Genomic DNA, 19,767 nt, shown 5'->3' on the forward strand with positions numbered 1-19,767 from the left:
GGCCAGAGAAGTTGTGTTTGTATAGCGGAGTGATCACATGGTTGTTGGGTTGTGAGGTCTAACAAAGAAAACAGGACGGCCAGTTACATTTGAATTTCAGGTGAATAACAAGTAATGTTTTAGTAGAAGCATGTCACATGGTTAGGGAGGGAGAACATAAAGCAGTCAAGGGAGTGTTATGGGGGAGCATCAGTGGATTGGAGGTTCTGGTCTGGGGAAGAATATTGGAGATGGCTACCAGCAAGGGGGAGGTAGGATGGAATGCTTGACCTGGAGATTAGGAGCAGTGGCAGCTACTGGTCATGACAAGGTTCAGGGTTCGGCTCTTGGGATAAGCGAGTAGCGCCGGGTGGAGGACAAGACCACTGGGGGTAAGGAATCAAGGAACTCACCATTCAGAGGGATCGTCTACACTGATCGCATGTTGGTAATGCCCTAAGAAGACCGAAATGTACTTTTCCCATGTATCCAGCACCGTGTTGGGACATAAAGTACAATCAGTGTTCTAGTCTACAGGGACATAGAAAGATCATTTAGAACTGGATCCAGGAGGCCCTGGAATGATATGCTAAGAAATTTAGGAACATTGTTTTAAGATCCCTCCCCTCCCCTGTGATGAGAAATAGTGTAATTGACACAACTCATCCATTTGACATACCTGAACATGAGAGGTTTTAAATATGGACTTGAAACATATTATGTTACATTATTATATAAACTGGGTTTGGGTCAAATGCAGTTGGTTCTTTTTAAGCTTTCATGATCTTCTGGTTGCTTCTAAAATGAAAGTAATTTAGAAAATACTTTTAAGGACTTCCCTCCCACCCCCAACAAGTGAGTAAAATCAGACTGAATAGAAAGAGGAAGGTTGAGCCCTTAAAATATGCGTTGGACCTGTGGCTGGTGCCTGGAGGTTGGTCTAAGGAAGGGTTAGGGAGGAGCCAGCACGGGACAGGTCATGACCCGTGACCCGAAGGGAGGTCCCCCCACCCCCATCCCATAGTAGGTACAGGCTGTAACTGGGATCTGGAAACGAACTGGAAGTCAGAGAGACATAAAGGGGCCTTCCGAGGTGACAGGTTCTCAAACTACAGTCCGCGCTCCGTAAGATGTTGGCTTAGGTGGGCGGCCGCTGCTTAAGGGCAGGTAAGTTCCCCATCGTTACCCAGTCAGACACGGAAAGTGACTGGCGTGTTTGCACAATTGTGATACAAGTCAGTTCAGGAGAGGACTGCAGTGTCTGTAGAGAAGCCACAAGCCAGCCGCACCTGTAGAGACCCTTCTCAGGGCTGGAGGGGAGGCCAAAGTCTTACGTGAAAGGGAACAGGCCAGGTGGTGGCTAAAAAGCCCTCTGACCCAACTCCAGAGGCTCAGTCAAGAAAGCAGAGGGTCTTGGCTAGAGCATCTCCATTCCTAGTAGATCAGTAAATATTCGTTGAGTGAATCAATGAGTATAGAGCAGCGAAAGAAATTCTTTGGAATTGCCTAGGTTATGTTTGACCACTTAACCAGATATGTGGCCTCGGGCAACTTAATTAACATCCCTGAGCCTCAGTTTCTTCACCTGAATAATGAGACCAATTCTGGTCAACCCCTCCACACCTTTGGCACAGATGAAATGAGGTCGCACTTGGCAGTGAGAAGGAGCGATGGTTGCTTTGCCAATAGGAAAAGAGACAGGGAGTAGTCATTGTGAAGTTGGAGCAGGTTGTTAGACATAGCTTGAGAATTAAAAGTGGGACCTTTCACATTTTGGAAATTCTGGCACGCGGGAGAAAGTTTTCCAAGTAAAGGTAAAAAAGAGGATTTGCTTTCTATTACATGTCAACTCGTATGGAAAACAGTGGTACATATATTACCTGGAAGCAAATCCCTGGAGATAGGTAACATCCTGAAAAAAACATAACAGGCATGCAAATAGCAGCAGGTAAACCGTGGAAAAAAACATCAGCCCAGACTGTCAGATACCAAAACCCCTGGAGCCCCTGACTGGCTCAAGTCAGTGGAGCACGCGACTCTTTTGATCTCAAGGTTGTGAGTTGGAGCCCCACGTTGGGTGTAGTGCTTACTTAAAAATAAAATGTAAAAACCAACCCATACTATTTCTAGTATACCAACAATTTAGGCTCAAGTATCTTAGAATGTTAAAGGTGACTTTAGAGGTTTAGTCCAAGCCCCAGTACAGAGCCCACATCTCAGCAAGAATGACTTCTAGATTTGGGGGCCATAATGAGATCTGTTAAGACAGTCACGTTCATTTTGAATGGTGCTGATTACTCAAAGCTTCTTCCCAACAAATTGAAGTTAGTCTCTATCCATTTGGCCCACTTTGGCACTGGCTCTGGCCCCCAGAGCTGCCCAGAAGAAATCCAGGCCTTCCTGAAGGACACGGGGCCACGTCCTTGTAATCATTGTGTTACCACGCCCCACAGTCGTGCACACAGTAGGCACACAGAAAATACTTGCTGTATTGAGCCCATCCTTGCCTTTTCTCACAATGATTGCTAACACAAAATAGCTCCCATTTCAGTCACTGCTGCTGCTGTGCAATGTGAGATGCTGCCTCCAAGCCCTGACCCGAGAACCCTCATGGGAAGAGAAAGTTACGCTTTCTGTACTTGATGCAGTCAGGAAGCATTTGTTGAGTGCCTACTATGTACTGGGCACTGGGAACATGTCTCTCAACAAAATAGGCCCCTACCTTTGTGGATCTTTTCTTGTGTGAATAAATAGAGAATACTTAATGAATATTTGGTCTTTTAGAAGGTGATAAGTGCTAGGGGGAAAAAATTGAAGCAGGTAAGAGGAATTGGGAGCGTCAGAATGGGAAGTGTTCTGGTTTCAGTGTAAGTGGGATGGCCACGTAAGTGAAGACGAGAAGAGGTGGAAAAGGCATCTGTGCGGTTATCGGGGAAAGAGCAAGGAAGGCAGAGGAACAGGCTGTGCAAATGTCCTGAGGTACAAGCCTGCCAATGGTCAGGAGCTGAGTGAGCCAGGTGAAGGGGAGCCGGAGGCCCCTAGAGAGACATGGGCTCGAGCTGCGTTGTCCAGCACAGTGGCCTCTAGCCACACATGGCTCTCAAGCTCTTCAAGTGTGCCTAGTTCAAACTGAGATGTGCCTTGTGACTAAGTGACATGCCGCATTTCAAAGACTTTGAATGAAAACAAGGTAAAATTTCTCCATTTTTATATGAAGCCCGTGTTGAAATAAGAACATTTTAGAGATACTGCATTTAAAAATATACCAGTAAAATTCATTTCACCTGTTTCTTTTTACTTTTTTGTTATGGCTACTGGAAAATTTTAAATGCCACATATGGCTCCTATTTCTGTTAGACAGTGTTGGCCATCTGTACCTTTCTAAGGACTTTGCTTTCATTCTGATTAAAATGGGGAGCTCTTGGATAGTGGAGAGCAGAGGAATGACGTGGTCTGGCTTCTCGTGAAAGGATCGGTCTGGCTGCTACGTTTAGATGAAATTGTGGAAACTCATGCGTGGAAGCAGGGAGACCAGTCAGGAGGTCCTGGCAGTAACTCAGGGGAGGGATGATGGTGGCTTAGCCCAGGGAGCTAGTGATGGAGGTGGTGAGATGTGGCTGGAATCTGAATATATTTTGAAGGTAGAGACTGTAGGATTTCCTGCAGGAATAGATGTGGGATATGAGAGAAGGGAAGGAGTCAAAGATGCCTGTGAATATTTTGGCCTGAGAAGCTGGAAGAATGGGGCTGCCATTAACTGAGCTAGGAAGACCACGGACAGAGTGGTGGAATAGCAGGATATCAATTGGGGTGTCAGTTAAATGGCCATGTGGGTGTTGAGTAGGCCATCAGATGTGTAAAGTGTGGCACTCAGGGAAGAAGTCTGAGCTAGTGTGTTTTGGGGAACTGTAATGTCTAAGTGGTATTTATATATATATATATTTTTTTTTTTCTAAGATTTTATATATTTGTTTGACAGAGTACAAGCAGGGGGGAGGGAGCAGAAGAGGGAGAAGCAGGCTCCCCGATGAGCAGGGAGCCTGATGCCATGAGCAGGGAGCCCGATGCGGGGCTCAATCCCAGGACCCTGAGATCATGACCTGAGCCGAAGGCAGTCACTTCACCGACTGAGCCACCCAGGGGCCCCTCTAAGTGGTATTTAAAGTCAGGAGACTAGAGGACCTCACCAAGGGAGTGGGATTATGTTTAGAAAAGAAGACAGGGTGCCTGGGTAGCTCAGTCGGTTAAGTGGTGGTCTCTTGATTTCGGGTCAAGTCGTGATCCAAGGGTTGTCAGATCGAGCCCAGCGTCCAGCTCTGTGATGAGCATGGAGCCTGCTTGATTCTCTCTCTCCCTCTCTCTGCTCACCCCCCACCCCCGCCCAGGAGTGCATATTCTCTCTTAAAAAAAAAAAGTCCAAGGACTCAGTTTAAGAATAAGATGGGAGAAAAGGTGGAAATCAGCAAAGAACTAAGAAAGGCAGAGGAAGAGTCAGATTATGGTGACCTGGGGAGCTAACGAAGGACGTATTTCCAGGAGAAGCAAGTAACTGTGTCAGGTGCTTTCGGTAGGTAGAGTCAAGATGAGGACAAAGAGTTGACGGCTGGATGTCGGTGATGTGCAGGTCAGGAGTTTCTTTGGAATGGTCTGGACAAAAAGCCTGATAGCAGTGGGTTTAACGGAGAAAGGTTGGAAGGGCTTTGGAGACGGCATCAGCCAGCCTGAAAAACACCAAAAATTTTACTGGAAAAGCAGAGAGGAGGCCAGAAGCTCACAGATAATGGGGGCTGAAGAGAGATGGTAAATAATGATGGGACAGATAAGAGCAGGTTTGTGTGTTCCTGAGAATAACACGGCGGAGAAAGGAAAGTTGATGATGTGGGAGGGAAAAAAAGGGGGGGGGGGATCTCCGGAGTCATATTCCCTAGAGATGGGAGGGGATTCCATCGAGGGCACAGGCAGGGCTGCCCTTCCGAGCCTGGACAGCTCATCTCCAGCAGCAAGCGGGAAAGCCAGCTCTCGGTGCGGCTGCTGGGGCAGGGGCGTGGGTGGAGTGGACGTGCACTTCCCGCTGCTTCGTTTCCTAGTGCAGTGGGAAGCATGCCCGTGGGCAGAGTGAGGCGTTGGAGGTGCGTGGAGGGAGCTGAAAGTGGAACATAGCTGTCTAGGGGAGGGTGTGAGAGTGACCGCACCGGGCACATACAGGGATGAGGAAGGGTCCTCGTGGTATTTATGGACCTGGGTTTGCAGCCAGAGCAGTGAGCACGGGGAATGTTTTCTCTGGCCACTACTTGCTGCCAGGGGCCAGGACTAGGGCCGTCTGGAGGACTGACCCAGGGCTGTGCTACCTGCAGACGGGTGGAGGGGGAGGGTGTGTTCGAGGGAGCAGTCCTGATGATGCTCGGAGAGTCCGCTGGGTCAAACAGCCATTGGCGGAATGCTCCCTGTGGCCACAGCAGCAAGGGAATAAACTGCGCCCGGGGCTCCGCGCTTCCTCCAGGAAGCCTGTTTGCGCTCGCGGTGCTCCTGCTGGGCGGCGGCAGGAACAGCGGCTGCCGCACTGGCTAAGACAGGGCTGCTCCCTCCTGGCCGGTTGTTGCTACTGCAGACACGCCAGGCCCAGCGCCAAGGCTAGCTTCTCCGGGTCCTGGGCTGGTGACTGGTAAAAACAACGACCTGGCAAAATTTGCATGTACTTAATAAAATATAGTATAACTTGGTAAAAAAAAAAAAAAAAAAAACCAACGACCTGGGGTAGGGCGGGGGGGGGGGATGGACTAGCCCGGTGATGGGTATGAAGGAGGGCACGTGTTGCATGGAGCACTTGGTGTTATACGCAAGCAATGAATCATGGAACATTATATCAAAAACTAATGATGTACTGTATGGTGACTCACATAACATACTTTTTAAAATTAATTAATTAATAAAAAGCTAGCCCTGGGAGGCCACCACCTCTGCCTTTCCCCACAATTTTCTGTTCTCATTCTCAGTAGCAAGCAAAGTAAGGCCTACTAAGGGACGCTCTTTTCCTGGGAAAGCTTTTCCTTTTTAGCAGACAGCTGTGAATGTCAAAAAGCCCTCAAGAACCAAGGGAATAAAATAGTCATTGAATTTCAAGTGTCTGTGGAAAACCAGTGCGGGAAATATTTGAGATGCAAGGGTTTGCGCTGTGACCATCCCTGCCCCCCACAAACACACACTACTTCGCAGGTGGGGCACCACGCTCAGAGTCATGCTGTTCGTGAGTTTTATGTTCCTCGATCAGAATTCATATCATGTGTTTACTGAAACACCGTGATGCCCTAGGCCCCAAATAATGTCCTCCTCACCCTGTGGTTTGGTTTAGAAAACCTTGAATAGGGGCGCCTGGGTGGCACAGCGGTTGAGTGTCTGCCTTCGGCTCGGGGCGTGGTCCCGGCGTTGTGGGATCGAGCCCCACATCAGGCTCTTCGGCTATGAGCCTGCTTCTTCCTCTCCCACTCCCCCTGCTTGTGTTCCCTCTCTCGCTGGCTGTCTATCTCTGTCAGATAAATAAATAAAACCTTTAAAAAAAAAAAAGAAAAAGAAAGAAAACCTTGAATATTCCCCACTCTTCACACACATTTCCTGTCTTGATTAGAATTTTTACAACTATTCCTTCTAGTATTATAGCACTGAAACCCTTTAAAAATTAAATAAATTATCTGATAGGACTAGATAGCATGTCAAGCTTTATTTTATTACTGTATCAGATTAGGTACCTGGCCAACAGGGCCCAGAAGGAATGGAGCCACAAGTGGGCAAGCATCTATCAGTTAATTTTATTTTTTATCAAAATAATACCTGAATATAAGTTCGAATAGTTAAAAAGGCTTATGATGAAAAACGGCAAATAGCTGATCTGGCTGTTCTTACCTCCTACCCTTGTGCTCATGGAAAATTATTTGTATCTTTTTTTTGGCAATTTTTCTTAGCATTCGTTATCATGTTTCTGAATAATATGTTTATATTGTGTTTCTCAGTTTATCAGTTTTAGCTATTACTGATTCATTTCCCTCTCCTCAGATAATTATATAAGGATTTTTGGCTAGTCGGTCGTATGCGTTTACATTTCTTTGACAAAACAGAGTTCATTGCTGAGGTACAATCCTTTGTTTTTCCTGGGATTAATAATTGCCTTATTTTTTGTATTTGCCTGTTTTTCTGTGTACCCCTAATTAATTTACTTTACTGAATCTTTGCCACACACTAATTGATGAAATTGCAAAAGCACTGCTGCTCATTTTTTCCTGTAGACCTCTGTATTAGCATTCTCCAGAGAAACAGTAGAATGTGTGTGTGTGTGTGTGTGTGTGTGTGTGTGTGTGTGTATGTAGAGATATCTATATATGTATATATATGGGGGGAGAGAGAGAATGAGAGAGACACTTCATTTTTAGGAATTGGCTCATATGATTGTGGAGCCTGGCAAACCCAAGATCTGTAGGGTAGGCTGGCAGGCCAGACTCAGAGCAGAGTCGATACCGCAGCTCAAGTCTGAATGCGGTCTGGATATAGAACTCCCTCTTGCTCAGAGGACATCATTCTTTTTTCTCTTAGGGCCTACAACTGATTGGATGAGACCCACCTATATTGTATAGGGTAATCTGCTTGACTCAAAGTCTATCATTTAAACATTAATCTCATCCAAAAAATACCTCCTCAACAACACCCAGACTGGTTTTTAACCAAAATCCAAGATCTGGGGCTGGCCAAGTTGACACATTAAAATGAACCAGTTCTAAAAAAAAAACCGAACACATAAATAAAATTTAACCCTCACACTTTCCTTCCCAGAATCCTCTGTTCATGAATATCGTCTCTGCTCATAATTATGGCCTTCTGCATACCTGCCCTGGGACTTTTTATTCATTGCTCTCCTGGAACCCTTTCTCATCCAGTTACCCCTGTTTGGGGGAGCATATCCTTTGGTAGCTTCCGGTGCACAAGAAGTAAAATTTTAAAGTCTTTGAATGTTTAAAACATTTTTATTCTTCCCTCACATTTGACTGACACGGCTCACTCTAAGATTCTGGGTTGGAGATGCTTTTCTCTTGGAATTTTGGAGGCATTACTCCATCTGCTGATTTTCCAGAGTTGGTACTTTTGAACAATCCAGTAAAATTCTGATTTACCGGCTTTTTCTCTCTGGAAGTGTAAAAAAATCTTTCTCTTGACGCCCAGGGTCCTGAGCTTTTACAGTGACGTGGCAGGGTAGGGCTTTCCCACTCGCCTTGTTGAGCGTTCAGCACAACTTTCAGTCTGGAGTCTCATGCCCTCCGATGCTGGCTGGAAAAATTTCTTATGTCACTTCGGTTTTTCTTTTTCTTCTTTTCTACTTTCAATTATTTCTTTTTCTGGTAGCTTCTAATTTTAGTTGGGTAGCCTTTCTAATCTGATCCTCAACTGTATGGTTGGTAGGTTTCCCTGATGGCAGTTTCCTAACTTTTTATTTAAAGATGTGATTTATCGATTTCACACACAGAGAGCGCAAGCGGGGAGAGCAGCAGGCGAGGGAGAGGGAGCAGGAGACTCGCCGCAGAGCAGGGAGCCCAACACGGGACCCAATCCCAGGAGACCTGAGCCAAAGGCAGCCGCTCAGCCTACGGAGGCACTCAGGCGCCCCGAGTTTCCGACCTTTTTATGATTTTTTCATTTTGACTGTTAACATTTAAAATGTCCCAGAGCTCTCTCTTGCTTTTTGATATTTTTTTCTTCTTTTTTTTTTCCCCTGTAACATCTTGATTGGTCCATCCTCAGGGCCTTCAGTGGCATAGTAGCAACATCTCCCGTACTCTCCTTCCTTCAAGGCTGGGTTAGTTGGTTGGTTTTCAATCTCTTTCATGCCGGAGGCTTTTCCCAAATGTGTAGTCATCCTTGACTTTTCATATTTAAGAGTGAGATCACTTTTTTAATTTTTTTTATTTTTATTTTTTAAAGATTTTATTTATTTATTTGACAGAGACAGCGAGTGAGAGAGGGAACACAAGCAGGGGAAGTGGGAGAGGAAGAAGCAGGCTCCCAGCAGAGGAGCCCGATGTGGGGCTCGATCCCATAACGCTGGGATCACTCCCTGAGCCAAAGGCAGATGCTTAACGACTGCGCTACCCAGGCGCCCCAGAGATCACTTTTTTTAAAGCTGATTTGTAGCTCTACCCGTGTAGGTTAAACTTGTGGACTGGTGGATTCTCTTTCAGCGCACTGGTCCTTAAGCTGTTTTTTTTTTATTATGGAATGCTGAACTGTTTGCACTTCACTTCATTTTTCTAAGGCTGTTCAATTTCTGCAGAAAAGAAAGGTCCTCCATTCCCTACAGCCAGCGTGATGTCCAAGCATAGGCCTTGTTGCGGATCTTCTTTTTTTTTTTTTTAAAGATTTTATTTATTTATTTGACAGAGATAGAGACAGCCAGCGAGAGAGGGAACACAAGCAGGGGGAGCGGGAGAGGAAGAAGCAGGCTCCCAGCAGAGGAGCCTGATGTGGGGCTCGATCCCATAACGCGGGATCACGCCCTGAGCCGAAGGCAGACGCTTAACCGCCGAGCCACCCAGGCGCCCCTGTTGCGGATCTTCTGAGGGCAGGGTGGGAAAAAAGGCTGAGGTCCCCACAGTTAATTTGCTGACTTTTATTTATTCGAGCTCATTTCAGCCTGGTGTTCACTTCAATCTTCCCTTATTCTTTAAGTCCCCAAATGGCCAATGTCTCCAGATCCAAAGCCTTGGTTATTCAGTCTCCCAAGAGAACAAATCTCAGCTCTCCTATTGGCTGCGGAGGCGTTATTATCTCATGAGTGGGTTAAGGAAAACAACCCAGCTGCTCTACTCAGACATTCCACCAGTGCTCTTGCCTCATTCAAGCCTGGCCTCAGCCCCTGGCATCTCCAGGCACTAAGCCTGTGAGCCAGTTGGCTTTCCTCTTTCTTCCACATTCGTCCATTTAAGTTGAAATGCTCTCCCCTTCCTAAGTTGCTTCCCCTGATGTCTACTTTATCTTTCAAAAAATCATCGAAATCTCTCATCTGCTATGTCTCCTTGCCTCTTTTTGTTGTTTTTGTTGTTGTTAATTTTTGCCCTAGTATCATTTAAAATTTCTTTACAGTTACTCTAGCAGTGGGATAGGGGAAGGGGGGGGAATAAATGCCTGTGGACCATCTGCGAGTGCTAGCTAGACGTTTTAAATAGGCAGGTTTTGATGAGGAGATAGGAAAAAGTACAGAGGATGGGGCATACCCAGAAAAGGGGCTCAGAGTGTACGTGGTAGGGCTGGATATACAAGCATCTGGAAGGCATTGAGGCCCAGGGTAGAGCCGAGAAAGGTACAATCCAAGGGTTTGCAAGGAGACTGGAGCGCTCAAGGGGCAGTAAATCTGCCCACTTCATAGCTCTGCTCCTGGTACTCCGACTTGTGCCGGCCATCGTCCTTTTTTTTCAACCAACCATAATACATTGAATCAACTTCATACCTCTTTTTCTAAACTAAGCATGAGGATCAAAGAGTAATGTTCTTCCTATCCAGCATGTACAACCTTACCCTCCCCCTCCACTTTCTGCTGATTTCCGCTCACTGTTGCAGGGTCTTCAACAGAACATGGGATCATGTCATTATTAACTAAATATATATGTTAGTAGGCCTGCTCTCGTATAGACACATCATATTTAAAAAAAAAAAAACAAAAAACAAAAAAACAACTCCCCGTCATAGAAAACTGTCACATTAAGTCATAAGATTAGAAAGATCTTAAGATATCACCCAGCTTGTATTTCTGTGCTTCAGGGTGAAGTGATACTGTACTTAGGAAGTGACTTTAAATGCTCATTCACAACTACGGACAGGTGGCAGGGGCAGAGGGACAGGGCTGGAGTGGTTGTAAGACCTCTCGTGGTGTCGCTGTTCCATGTTGCCTGGTGATGAGCTAATGGCTGAGATTTTCAGCTTCTTCGTCTATGAAATTACACAAATACTCACCCTGACTATCTAAGATTATTGTAAAGTCAAGTGTGATCATTCAGATCAAAATGTTTCCCTAACTGTATACCACATTGATACATTCAAAGATAAGTTCGTGGAATTTGCCAGAAACTTTGCTACATTTTCTGTGGAATGTGAAATTAAATGCAGTACATTCCATGATCTTATGACACTTAGAATTTAGTAACAATTCTTTAGAGAAGAGGGCAAAACAACAAAGACAAAAATCTGGCTTTTTTTTTCTTTCATACTGGAATTTACATCTCAAATCTGAAATAACTCCGTGCATATTTTTCTGATCCCATGTCTGCTGCCATTGGCACTCTTCTGCTTTCTCCTTTGTCTGTGTTGAGTTTCTCCAACCTTTAAACAAAGGTAAACCTTTAAACACTGGGAAAGCTTCAGTGTGGTGGAAATGACCCAAATGTCCATTGGTAGATAAATGTATAAACACAATATGGTAAAGACACGCAATAGAATAGGACTCAGCCTTTAAAAGGAAGGAAATTCTAACACCTGTTACAACATGAACCCAGAGGACATTATGCTAAGTGAAATAAGCCAGTCAACAAAAAGACAAATACTGCATGATTCCACTTACATAAGGTACTGACAGTAGTCAAATTCATAGAGACAAAAAATAGAATGGTGCTTGCCAGGACAGGAAGGGAAGAGGAGTTACTACTTAATGAGTGTATTTTCAGGTTTGCAAGATACGAAGAGATTTGGAGATGGATGGTGGTGATGGTTGCACAATAAGGTAAATGTATTTAGTGCCAATGAACTCCACTTAAATGGTTAAAATAGTAAATTTTATGTTATGTGTATTTAGCCACAATTAAAAAGTAGGAAATATAAAGCAGCTTAAGTGCGTGATAGATGTATAAGTCCAGTAGCATCGTCCAGAGATAAAATCAGGTGTGCATGGTTCTCTAGAATTTTTAAGATTTTATTTATTTATTTGACACAGAGAGAGACAGCCAGCGAGAGAGGGAACACAAGCAGGGGGAGTGGGAGAGGAAGAAGCAGGTTCCCAGCAGAGGAGCCTGATGTGGGGCTCGATCCCAGGGATCCAAGATCATGTCCTGAGCCGAAGGCAGACGCTTAACGACTGCACCACCCAGGCGCCCCTAGAATCTTTTTTTTAAAGATATTATTTATTTATTTGACAGAGAGAGATAGCGAGAGAGGGAACACAAGCAGGGAGTGGCAGGCAAAGGGAGAGAGAGAAGCAGGCTCCCCAGTGAGCAGGGAGCCTGATGCGGGGCTCAGACGCAGGACCCTGGGATCATGACGGGAGCTGAAGGCAGCCGCATAACCGACTGAGCCACCCAGGTGCCCCTCAAGTGATTTCAATGAATTGTTCTCAAGGTTGGGGTTTCTGCATAAAGTTGGAAGAAATTTCAGGAAAGATGACTGAAATAGATTTCAATAAATACCAAGTTACAAATATTACTCCAGAGAAAAAGAAAGAATTACAGGAACTATCAAAAGGAGAGTCCATTTCAGGTATGTTGTATTCCTTCCAAATGACTGGAATTTTTGGTAAATGACAGGCCTTCCACAAGCAGGGACCTTGGGCAATCATCTGGTTCAGACCATGCCTTCAGGCAGGTAAGATATCATCATCCCATTTTGCAGATGAGGCAATCCTGGTGACCAGAGAGGTAGAGAAACTCAGCTCGAGTCACACAATAGGGAAGGAATGGCGTCCAGAACTCAGGGCTCCTTCCTCCTTCCTCAGGGCTTACTTCTGCTCTGTCACACTCTGTCTTCCCTAACTCCTCTGCATCTCCATTTTTTTTTAAGATTTTATTTATTTCACAGAGAGAGCCCACAAGCAGGGGAGGGGCAGAGGGAGAGGGAGAAGCAGGCTCCCTGCTGAGCAAGGAGCCCGATGTGGGGCTCGATCCTAGGACCCTGGGATCATGTCCTGAGCCGAAGGCAGACGCCTAACTGACTGAGCCAGCCAGGTGCCCCTGCATCTCCATTCTTCCTACCACGTTCTAGAGTTAGTATATTGGCCATCCTCATTCTTGTGTATCAAGTCTTTGAGTGTCCCTGGCTGTTGCTCTGGGAAGAGGCGGGCTGTTAAAAAGCTTTTCAGAGTTGATGTGATGGATATCTGGCATTGAGTCCCAGATGGAGACTCTGAAGACAGGAATCCATGTGATGGTGGATGAATTGGTTGACCTCGGTGACTCACAGATTCCTCATCTGTTTAAAAACATGCCTGATTCAAAGTGTTTTTGTGAGTCAGCGAGATTTGTTTGTGAAGGTATTTTGAATGGTATAAAGAAAATGGTTTTTAGGGGCGCCCGGGTGGCTCAGTCGGTTGAGCGTCCGACTCTTGATTTTGGCTCAGATCATGATCTCGGGGTCTGAGATTGAGCCCCACTAGGGCTCTGTGCTCAGCGGGGAGTCCGCTTGAGATTCTCTCTCCCTCTGCCCCTCCCCCTCCTCCACCCTTGCCCAGCTCTGTCTCTCTCAAATAAATAAATAAATCTTTTTTAAAAAGGAAAATGGTTTTTGAAGTGTGGTCCAGTGAGTTTTGGGGGTAACCCAGACCCTTACAGGAGGTTTACAAAATTAAAACTATTTTCATGAATATACTAAGATGTTACTGACCTTTCCTCACTATAAATGTCTCGCACGTAGTGGTGAGGTTCGCAGAGCCTACATGACATCTGCATGTACCGTAACAGATTGAATACAGAAGCAGATAGGAGATGTCCTGCTGCTTTCTATTAGGTTAGATATTAGAGATTTGCAAAAATGTTACTGTGACTCATTCTATGAATTTTTGTTTGGAAGATAGTTATTTTTTATAGAAGTGGGATTTATGTTAAAATGAAATGGGTTACTATTATTTTACATCAATTAATATTTCAAAAATTTTCAGTTCTCATTTCTAATATGGTAAACTATAACTACATAACCAAAAGCTTTTCCTGAGATTTCCTTTTTTTTTAATTTACTTTTTTTAGTAATCTCTGCACCCCACGTGGGGCTCGAACTCATGACCCTGAGATCAAGAGTCACATGCTCTCCTGACTGAGCCAGCCAGGGGCCCCTAGATTCTCATTATTTCTTAACAGTATAAAAATGTGGACGCCTGTGTGGCTCAGTCAGTTAAGCGGCTGCCTTCATCTCCCAGCGTCCTGTGATCGAGTCCCACATCAGGCTCCTTGCTCAGTGGGAAGCCTGCTTCTCCCTCTGCCTGCTGCTCCCCCTGCCTGTGCTCTGTCTCTGACAAATAAATAAAATCTTAAAAAAAAAAAAAGTGTAAAAATATTTGAGAACTGCTGCTGTAAACCATTGTACAAATAGTAGATATTAAAATCACTGACTTAAAAAAGAAATACTATGGTAAAAAAGGTTGCACGTTTCTTATGGGAAATGTAGAAAATTACAAATAAATATAAAAAAGGAAATAAACATTATCAATAGTCCCATAATACAAAGAATAATGGTGACCATCTTTGTTGCATTTTTCTCAGTATTCTTTTATTTTTAAATTTGTTGAATTGAGGTATCAACACACGTTCCATTAGTTTCAGGTGTACGATCAGTATTCTTTCATTACAAATACCTACCCGGTGAGTCTGCCAGGCTTCAGAGTTTCGGGTGGCAAGAGTTCAGGCTGTCATGTGCTGGCCTTTGGCCCCACGTGCAGAATCCCAGCTCCACACAATTCTCTCTGATTGTGTTTTCTTCGAGGGCCAGCTCACGTGTGCTCATCCATGAGTCTCCTGAGTTACCACCTTCATCCAGCACTTTCTCCCCTTCCTGCTCGGCCCTCTTTGGGGACGAGCTGCCGGAGTCTCCACCGCCTGCTGCAGGGGGATGCCCCGAATGCCCAGTCCTGCATCTCCGAATGGGCGCAGCTGGGCCCCTCCACTGCTGGTGAGCAGGAGCTCTCAGGAGGCAGGGGTGGGGGGTGCTGGGTCTGCTGGAAGCCGTCCTGGGTGCCCGAGCGCCTCGCTGTGGGCAGGACCTCCCTCCTCCAGCAGCGTTTCGCCCTTGGACGTAGGTAGTGTGCAGTTCTGCTGGAAGCATCTCTTTCTCCTTACATGTTACCCGCTCCGTTGCTGCCATCTGTCTCGTCCTGAGACAGGAGCCCACGGAGGGCTAAAGATGGGGCAGTTCACTCCGAGTGCTGAATATCAGCAGCAGCCCCCCCCACCCTATGACCAAGGTTCAGTACTTCAGGACTTAGTACTTACAGCAGCAGCTGTCAAACTTTTGGGTCTGTTTTCACTCTTCAGAATTATTAAGAGCCTCCAATGGCTTTTGATTATGTGGTTATATCCACCAGTATTCACTGTGTTAGGAATCAGAACTGAAAATAGTTTGAAATAGTTACTAACTTATCTGAAGTAGCAGTAACAACTCATTGCATTTTAACGTAGAATCATAGCCCTGCCTTGATTGATCTGTGACTTTTTTTAAGATTTTATTTGACAGCGAGCGAGCACACAAGCAGGGGGAGCAGCAGGCAGAGGGAGAAGCAGACTCCCCGCTGAGCAGGGAGCCGGATGCGGGACTTGATCCCAGGACCCCGAGATAAAGGCAGATGCTTTACCAACTCCCCAGGTGCCCCTAATTTGAGATTCTTAAGTTTTAAAAAGTTGGGGTTGATTTCCTAATTTGCAGAGTTATTTAGGAGACAGAGTAGTTTTCTCGGTTTTGACTTTACTCACATTGTTATCAACCTGCAGGACGTCCCATTTCTTGCCTTTTAGTACAAAGGAGAAGGACAGCAAGATATGTATAGGAAACTGGGAATAGTCCACTATTATGAATTTGAGAGCTTACTTGTACTTTGTTTTTTCCTTTCTGGGGGGTTGACAGTGGGTTCATGGTTGTGACTATGATATTACATACACATCTGTCAGTCATAGTTTCTGTAAGTAAAACAATTCTCAAGTCTTAAAGTCTAAATATTTTTTTAAAGTAAGCTTTATGCCCAACATGGGGCTCAAACACACCACCCTGAGATCAAGAGTTGCATTTCTCTACTGACTGAGCCATCCAGGGCCCTTTAAAGTAAATATTTCTAAATTTCACAATATTTTCCAGAGAACACCACGACATCCCGGGGCTTCCCCACCTCAGCCTCCACTTAGGGAACAGTCAATCATGTCTGTCTTGTCTGCCCAGAGATTTATAAAGAGAATACTAAGTTAGCCTCTTATTTCTCAGAACAGATGCAGCTCAGAATCCAATTTCATTTGACGCAGCATGGTCTTTAGAAGTGAAGTATATTATACAGAACTTGGAGAGTTCTCCACATGAGAACCACAAATGGCTTGAAATTTGAGAAAACCTAAAGGAAAAATCCAAAGTTCAGTTTTACAAAGCACAGAAGTAGAGCTCTGAGAAGTCCCTCGATTGCCTGCTTTAAGATCGGCATGTGTTGTCCTGGGATCGAGCCCCACATCAGGCTCCTTCACTGGGAGCCTGCTTCTTCCTCTCCCACTCCCCCTGCCTGTGTTTCCTCTCTCGCTGGCTGTCTCTTCCTCTGTCCAAAAAAAAAAAAAATCCTAAAAAAAAAAAAAAACTGCATGTGTTTGTTACGGGTCTAATTGGGCTGCTGATGATGGTTCTCTGTTTCCTGCAGATGGACTCGAGAGAGATTACGAAGCATTTTCTGATTTTAAGGGGTGTCAGACAAGTTCCTTTGGGTGCCATCTTTAGAAGGGCAAATAAAAAGGAGAGTGGTTTATTTTGAAATCTGGGCAAAATTTAGGCTTACCTAGATGGAAGGTGTGTTAATCTTTTTTTTTAAGATTTTTTTTTAAGATTGTATTTATTTGAGGGAGAGAAGGCACAGAGGAAGAGGGAGAAGCAGGCTCCTCGCTGAGCAGGGAGACTGATGCAGGACTCGACCCTAGGACTCTGGGATCATGACGTGAGCTGAAGGCAGCTGCTTAACCGACTGAGCCACCCAGGCACCCCGTGTTAGTAGATCTTTAACAGGTGCAAGTTGAAGGACTCAGTTCAGAGGAGTGAAAGTGTAAGTGGTATTTGTGGATCACATAATTCCAAAGGAGAGGACTGGGGCTGGCCACAGGCTTGACTGAATCCAGGTCTCTCTCCTTGGTCTCCCTTTGTCCATCTCTCTCTCTGCTTTTTGCTCCCTTGTTGGTTTCATAGCTCAGATTCTGTCCTGGGACAGCAAAGATATGGCCATAGCCACTCTGTGGCCAGGCTTACAATTTGACAGCTGAAAGGAACACCTCTGACTTGGGAAATTCCAGGGAAGGACTGTGTAGGTCAGACTGTGTCCTGTTCCAGAAGGGACAAAGTTCTGATGGATGTCCATGGCGGGGGGCGGGGGGGCACAGTAGTTTCCTTAAAAATGGTGAAGTTAGGAGGCAGGAGGAAGTTGACACCAGCAAGGGCTGATGTGTTCGATGATTTACTCGATCACGAAAGGAATGCCTTTTAACACCACTGTGCTCTAGTTGATAATTCTCCTTTGACCAAAATCAGATTACTGATGCCAAGAGATCGTTTCAAAGATTCTTACAAAGATTGAGTTACTTAACCCCTGTGTACCTCAGTTTCTCATGCTAATACCACTTAATAATACTGTATTTCTTGAGGTACTCGTGAGGATTAGGTGTTTAGAACAGTGCCTGACATGCAATAAGGGTTAAATACTTGGCTTAGTTCACAGTAGAGGGACCAGACAATGGCTGGAACTAGGGCCTGGAACATATGTTGAGCTGAGGGAGGCACCAGGAGGATAGACAAGACTTGTAGACTCTGGAAAAGTTCATCGGTCTGGTGTAGCGAGGTGTCTGAAGGCCATGAATTGGAAACCACAGGGGGTAATCCATCCAGGCAAAAGCACCTCAGCACTGAGGGTCTGGCATACTCGTCCTGAAGCAGAGCGGTACGATGCCACTCTCTCCCTGGAGCTCCCTAGACATATGGAAATGCAGGGCTAGGAGGTCATGGTTGACATTGTGACTTGAGTGTGTTTCTGGGGAAGCAGTATGTTCATGGGACAGTCTTGCACAGAGAAGAACTCTCCTTTCTAAAATGCCTAAAGCGCCACCACAGATGTAAGAAGCTAGGATGACTTCAGTAGGCAGGCGAAGAGGGACAGGGAGTGCAGGAGAGAGGGACTGAGAAATCCAAGCTTCGGTGGTTGAGGTCAGTCACTAAGCAATAGGGCCTCTGGGCACCTGGCTTTTTTTTTTTTTAAGATTTTATTTATTTATTTGAGGAAGACAGAGTGTGTGTGTGTGTGTAAGCAGGGGGGCGGAGGGGCGGAGGGAGAGGGACAACCAGACTCCCCAGTGAGCAGGGAGCCTGATCCCCTGAGATCATGACCTGAGCCAAAATGAAGAGTCAGACACTTAACTGACTGAGCCACCCAGGCGCCCCTGGGCACCTGGCTATTTTTTTTTTTTTGAATATTTTATTTATTTATGTGACAGAGAGAGAGCCAGCGAGAGAGGGAACACAGCAGGGGAGTGGGAGAGGAAGAAGCAGGCTCATAGCGGAGGAGCCCAATGTGGGGCTCGATCCCGGAACGCCGGGATCACACCCTGAGCCGAAGGCAGACGCTTAACGACTGCACTACCTTGGACACCTGGCTTTTAGGGCAGGATTCCTGTCTTTGAGAAGGAGGTAGAGACGGAAAGGAGCAATTCAGAGCTCTGAGTACATGGGAGCAGAGAGAGACTCCAGACGGCGGACGGCACTGGGCGGCTCGTGCAGGACCGCGGCCAGCAGGCTCGGCTGGGTTCGGCCCCGGCTCTGCCACCTGCGTGCTTGTGAGGTGCTGTTTCCTTTGTTGTGGTGAGTTACTGTGTCTAAAAGCCTGGATGAACTCCTCTGTGAAGAGGGTCTACTAAGGATAGCATCTACCACCTAAGCGTGCTGTAAGGTTGGCGTTTTCAGCAGGGCACCTGACACACGATGACTGTTCGGTCAAGGGGCCGTGATTATTGTCATCAGTAACAGTGACAGAGATCCAGCGAGGAGACTTTGGGTAAGAAGGTAGCGTGCTGACCTTACAAAACGAGGAGCGTTGCTAACCAGTCTGGGACATAAGGGCCCAGCTCAGTGTGGAGACAGCGCCTCAATTCCTTCCTGTGTCAGCGTAGGCCTGGTGGTTGGGATGAAGACGGACGTGTTGTTGCAGCTGGGCCCCAGCGGATCATTGTGTGAGGAGAAGGGAAGTGGAAGATCCCACGTCCTCCATGAAGGAACCAGCAGCTGAGCTGGGGAGCCAGGACTAACACTTGGGAAGAGTGAAAGAAATAGTATGTATATGTACTCTTACAATTATGCAAAGTAATATCTATGTTCGGCGATGTGTGTAGGGGAAAAGTCCTAAAGGACGTGACCAAAGGGTTAACAGTGGAAATCTCTAGGAGATGAGAACACGAATTTTTTTTAAAAAGATGATGAATTTATTTTGTAATGAGAAAAAAAATGTTAGTCGTGAGTGATTTAAGACAGCCTATAATTCAGTTAAGAGTTCTGGAATACCACAGAAATGAGAAATCATACGTTCTAGACTAGTGTGGGAAGATCCATGAGGAGGTGGCATTTGGGGGGTTCCTGACAGATGGATAGGATTTAGACGTGGATGGGAGAAGACACTCAAGAGAGGAGACCTAGGCGAGTGGAAAATCACGGCAGGTGTGCCAGTTACCAATTTATTTCCTCTCAGGTCTGAAATCCATTCTTGGCCCTGCTTTGTGGTTCTGGAGGTGGACCGTGTTGACCTTTCTCTCTTGCCAGCTGGCACAGCGCCTGACTTTGTCCTGCTTC

Source organism: Ursus americanus, chromosome 29, assembly GCF_024610735.1.
Source record: "Ursus americanus isolate L20-20 chromosome 29, mUrsAme1.1.p, whole genome shotgun sequence".
NCBI classification, from domain to species: domain Eukaryota; kingdom Metazoa; phylum Chordata; class Mammalia; order Carnivora; family Ursidae; genus Ursus; species Ursus americanus.